We start from the raw sequence: 6,000 nt of genomic DNA on the forward strand, positions 1-6,000 counted from the left end.
TCTGCAGGGCCAGGTCTTCCCCTCCCCTGTCATCTTACTGGGCAGCAGTATGGCCACGCATGGGAATAGGTCCTGTCCCAAAAGGAGCCCCACCCAGTCATTGCCCAAAATGGGAAAGCCAAGACAGCTGGTGGCTCCAGGATCATCCAGGAGACCTACTGAGGTTGGTGGGGGAAACCGAGGTAGGACTCCTCAGTTAGGGCCAGCATGGAGAGCAGGATTGTAGCCCAGATGGCAAGCAGGTGCCTGTGGGGTTGAATTGCCTTCTCCTGTAGAACAGGGCTGGGCTGCTTTGCTCAACTGGTCTGGTCGCTGGGTAGTAGACACCCAGCTGATATGAATGAATGGACGATGGATAGATGATGGGCAGGTGAATGGAGGGATGCCCACATGGTAGGATGGGTGGGTGGAGGGAGGGAGGGAAGGCGGGTAGAGGGATGATGGGCAGGTGGATGATGGGCAGGTGGATCTCACCACCCTGGCTGTAGGCTCACCCAGGGATCACCTAGCAGGTGGTGCTCTTATACAACCAGGTAAGGGCCAGCAGAACCACCTTGCCAGGTTAAAAAATCCAAACCCAAAGCTTCTCCTGAAGAGCCCGCCTAAGGTCTTTTTCCCTCCTGGGGGCCACCACTCCCCAGGGCTTCAGGGACAAGACAGGAAAGGCTCGGGGCAGGTCCTGTGAACTGGGAGTTGTGGGGTGGTGGGGTCGTCCTCTCTTCTGGATCAGTCTGCCTCCTGCCAAGGTTGGCTCTCCCCCACTCCCCTGGTGACGGACTCAGATCTGCGTGAAAGGGGCCCAGACGACACAGGCCTATTGTTCAGACTTTCCTGGGTTTTGTAAGCAGGAGCACAAAAGCCAAGCTGCTGACAAGGCTTCTGAGGCCTTCCTGAGCAGCTACCCCAGTACCAGCCTGAGTGGCAACTGGCATCTTCTTAGCCATAGCCACCTGGATATGGTGGCCGTCTGCCTTGACTTCCTGGACAGACCCTGGTCCCAGGGGGTGGACACTGTGATGCTCGGATTGCACCACAGAGGGATGGAGAGGAGCCAGGAGGTCTTAGTAACGGTCCAGCCTGGGCGGAGAACCAGGATTGTGCTAGAAGGGGCTACCCCTGTGTGGCCCACACCCATGGCTGCTGTGGCCCATGCAGGCCTCACGTGCCCACACCAAGGCCTCTCCACACCTCCCTCGGCCCCGTTCTGGGCTGGGCTTTCCTTGCCCACTGGTACAGTCTTGACTGGGCCCAGGAGCTCCCCAGGTCAGCTTCCTGATGAAGTGCTTGATCTCACAGCCTGAGTGGATCAAATGGAGGAATGCTCTCAGACTTGTCACATCTGCCCTGTGCAGCCCCCTGCCCAGCCATGGAGGGGGGCACATGGGACCCAGTGAGACTGCGGGGGTCTGCTTGGTTGGTGCACAGGGCTGAGGAGTGGGGCACAGTGCCTGGCGTGGCTCAGGTTTCATTCTCGAGGACAGAAGGAAGCTCCTGGAGCTCAGAGGCTGGACATTTTCTCAGGGTTCCCGGGGCCACTTGAGGTGAACTGTGTGAGGGTGGGGTGGAGGTTGGGGTCTCCTGCAGCTTCCAGAATCCTTCAGGGCTTAGATGCAGGTGCCAGACTCAGGGCAGGGGACCCTTGGCCCCCGGGTTCATTTGCCTGGAGCAAGCAGATCAGAGGCCCCTCTGCCATCACAGAGGTAGACTTAGACACCCATCCCTGAACCTCAGATACCCACAGAATGTCCCCAACCTGCCAAGGGGTCCTGAGGGAGGGGGCCCAGAGTCAGGACCGGAACAGCATGAAGAGTAGGAAGGCTGCAGTAAACCTTCTCCACCCCAAACCCCTGCCCCAAGGGAACCTAGCCCTGTCCATGGACAGGAGAGGTTGACCTCAGGTCCTGTGGCTTTATGCACATGGCCACAAACTGCTGGTATGGGAGCAGAGACTTACTCCCTAGCCTGAGACCAGGAGCACAACTCCATGGTGTGAGCAGATCCACCCAGGCCAGGGTCCCTACTGCCTCTTCCAGCTCCTGGTAGCTCCAGGAGTGGGCTTCTGGCCGTATGACCCCCGTCTTGGCCTCTGTCACCATGCTCTGTCCCTGTCTGCTACGTCTGTGTCTTCTTGAGTCTTACGAGGATGCTGTCATTGGATTTGGGGCCTACTCAGATAATCCCCATGATGATCCAGGATGATCCTCTCTTAAGATCCTTAACTTAATTACATTGCAAAGACCCTTCTCCCAATAAGTCACATTCCTGGGTCCTTGGGGTCAGGTTGTCCACGTGTCCATCTGGGGCTGTGGCTCAGCCCTCCCCAGCTTTCCTCATGAGCCCATCAGAAGTCAGTCCCCAGGCAGGGAGTCCTGAAAGCACTAAACGGCCTCTGGCTTAGACATCTGGTGGAGGCTAACCCAGTGCCAGGGACTCTGAGCTACATGGTCTCCAGTTACCTGCAGTGAAGCTTCTAGACTACCTGGAAGCTTCCTGCTCAAATCGGCGATCTCGTCAGTGCTGAAGCCTCTTATAATCAACCCTCAGCAATACCCCTCAGTTTTCAGCAGCTCTCTCTCATGGCACAGTGACCACAGAGGGAGGCAGAGGTTCAGCCAGACTCCCTCTGCTCATACCAGCAGACTGACCTGTTGGTGGCTGTTTTGGTGAACAAGTTCCTCCTCATTCTGGTCACTGAATGAACTCCTGTTCAGTCTTCAAACACCCGTAAGATCCATGCCCTTAAAATCTAACTTTTCACTGCATGCAGTTATTCTTCCTTAGAGGTGAAGACCCTGGGGAAAATAGCAGGGAAGAAAGTGGCCTCTGTTCAGGGGTTGAGACTGAGTGGACAGTTGGCAGTGTGGGCCTCAGAGGGAGGAGCCGCTGGTGACGACCAGGTGTTTGACTTTCTGTTGTGGCTGCAAGTGCCCAGACCAAGGTGGGCTTCAGGCTGCTGCTAAAGGGTGTCCTGGTCTGGGCTCCAAGCTGGGTGCTTCGAGGGGTACCCACTGTGCCCTGGACATAGGTGAAGGTGGCTGGGTGACTGGGCAACTGGACCTGTGTCCCAAGGAGCTGCGGAGACTCGGCCTGGCATCTGTGCTGGCCCTGCCCCTCCCGCCGAGGCCTAGCCCATCCACCTCCTCCTCCTTGGCTCTTCTGCGGACGGAGCCCAAGTGGCCTGGCGGGGGAGGTCTCCACGGAAACAGCCATGGCTACCAGCTCGTGGGCGGCTGTGGTGAGGACCTCAAGATGCCGTCCAGAGGAGGCAGACTACCCAGCGCAAGGCACCAGGGTGTGCGAGAGAGGCCAGGGCTGGAGGGAGCAGGCAGAGTCTCTCCAAACGCAGCCTCTGACCCCAGGCCTGGGGTCCTGCAAGGTGAAGGCCCCATGTCAGCCTGGTGGTCCCCACACACCAGGAAGCTCCTGAGCAAGGCTGTCCAGCAGAAGGGGCCCCTGGGTGGGGAGGAATGCTGGCAGCATCACCAGGCGGGACTCCACAGACAGGGCGTGTCCTTGGCCTGGCTGTACAACCGGCCCACTGAGGAGCCCAGGCTGCACCCAAGACCAGTCCCTCCAGGTCTCAGGGTCTGTAGGGTTGAGAAGTGGATCATCACACAGGTGGGAGAAGCTGAGTGCAGGAGCAGCATGCAGAAGGGGAGAAGCTGAGTGGTGGGGCGCACATGGGGTGCAGATGTGTGCATATCAGATGCTCCTTGCTTGCCAGGCACCCTTGTAACAACCTGGAAGATGCAGCGTTGCAGCCCTACGAGCCCCTGGGCCCGCCCACCCGCTCCACCCTATTCCCATCTCTCAGTCATGCCAGCGAGTCATGTCCTTGCCTCTGGCTCCCCAGCTGCCCCCAGGCCCAGGGCTGGCAACCTGAGGAGGCTGAGGAGGCCCAGAGGGTGCAGAGAACCAACTTGCAGAAGGTGCGGAGCATCCAGGGCTCTGGCCGCCAGCCCCTCTAAACCTCCTGCAAGTCAGAGGCCCCCAAGGGCCTTGCACTCAGTGAGTGGACCTAGGGACATGTGGTGACCCCTTCCTGCCTCCACAGGACCAGCAGGGGTTGACCTAGGCCAAGATCTCAGCTGACTTCCAGAGCCTGTGGTGAAGCCTCCTGGTGACCAAGACCCCAGCCCACCTGGGCTCTCCCTTGGGAGGACACTTGGGTCAGAACGGATAGCTGTGGCCACCACAGGCTCTGGGGTACCTTTGGCTGGCAGAGCTATTTGCCTGGCCCAGGGGCCTGTAGGACCAGGCTCCAAATCCCTGGGCAGCCTCTGTCCACATGATTCATGTAAACAAGAGGTGCCTCTGCCCCTTGGAGGAAGGCTGTCCAGTGCCCAGGAGTGGGTGAGGCTGACCTCTGAGGTGGAGGCAAGTCTGTTGAATAGAAGGAGTGCAGGTGGCATGACCAGCCCTTCCCAGGGTGCAGTCAGAACTGGGCCAGGCTCGGCTTGGGAAGTGGGAGATGAGAGGACTCGGGTTCTCCGTGTCCTATAGGGCCCCCAGGCTGTGGTGTGCTGGGGTGAGGCTCCTGGGACCTCCCACTCATTCCATAAATGTGACATGGGCCTGTGTGCCAAGCCCTGTGCTGCTGGGGGCAGAGACACGGACAGGCTGACCCTGTCTCCCTGGGGCTCACCGCTAGACAAGCTCCTGGGGCCATGGACTCCAGTCCTCCAGGATCCAGGACAAGGTGGGTGGTGGACCAGAATCCAGGGAGGCAGCAACAGAACAATGGACCTTGAGACCCCCCGGGGCAGGATGGCAGATGCCACAGGGAAGCCCGGGCGAGCCACGGGGCAGGTGCTTCCCCTGCCATTCCTAGGGAGAAGGAGCCTGAGCCCACTGGGCCAACGGCCTGGGGTGGGCTGGGGCCTGGTAACTGGGTGCCCTACCTCCCTTTCCCACAGGCTAGAGGTGTCTGCTTGTCCCCTGGCAGCCCAATCCCAGAACACAGTATTTGGTTTCCAGGGCTGCTGGCCTTGAAATGCAAATGTCGTCTCTCTGTTTCCAATAAATAGTTTGCGTTTGGGCTTGGAGGAGCCTGCACCATTCCTGGGCTTCGGGGAGAGAGCCAGGCAGGGCGTCTTCTGCTCTGCCCGCTGACAGCCCAGAATCGGCATGGGACCCTGTCATGGGTATTGTAGTTGAAGAACTGAGGCTTATACCCCAGGCGCTCTGGGAGACCCCTCAAAAGTCTGGTTATGAACAGGTCAGCTCCCCACAGTCTGCTCAAGGACTTCCCCCACCTTAGGCTCGCGAGTGGCCCCTACTGGGTCAGGGAGGGATGGAGCTGCCCCTTGAAGGCTGTGGCCAGAAGCCAGCACTGAGGCCTGTCCCCTACCCCAGGCCCTTTCAACTTGACAGGGAACATGTGAATGGACAGCATTAAGGCTCTGACCTCGAGAGCCCAGGGCCAAGGCCAGGGCCAGGGCCAGAGGGGCTGCTGGGGTAGACCAAGTCCCAGTCTTGACTTTGTAGCCCCTGGACTCCTTCCCAAACCCACTGGAGCCTAAGGATGGGACAGGAGGAGCTGGGTGGGGCAGAGGCCACCCCGCACCCCTCCTAAGTCACCTCCAGCCTCATCTCAACAAGCCAGCCTGTTTTGTTCTCTCAAGTCCAGAATGAACTGCCAAATGTCATAGGGTCTGTTCTCCTGGCTCCTGACCTGGCTGTGCACAGAGGGGCTGCAGCTGCCTGTCACTACTGTATGCAGTAGATGCTCAGTGATGCCACCTACAGCCTGGGTGTGTGGTTGCGCCCAGGAGGGAGCCCCTCTTCCCATGTTCCCATGCTGCCTTATGTCCCCACCGGAGCCAGACCATCGGCTCAGAGCTCCCTCTTCCGGGAAGTTGTCCCGGGACTGGGGGAACCCATGGAGCTCTTTGCTGGGCGTCTGGAGAGACTGAGGGGAGTCAGACTCTCAAACATTACGCTGAGGATGCTGGGGGGACTCGACTCTCACCAGCAGAAACTGCAATGTGTTCTCTAGGG

The sequence above is a fragment of the Sciurus carolinensis genome, chromosome 18 (genome assembly GCF_902686445.1).
Source record: "Sciurus carolinensis chromosome 18, mSciCar1.2, whole genome shotgun sequence".
Classification (NCBI taxonomy): domain Eukaryota; kingdom Metazoa; phylum Chordata; class Mammalia; order Rodentia; family Sciuridae; genus Sciurus; species Sciurus carolinensis.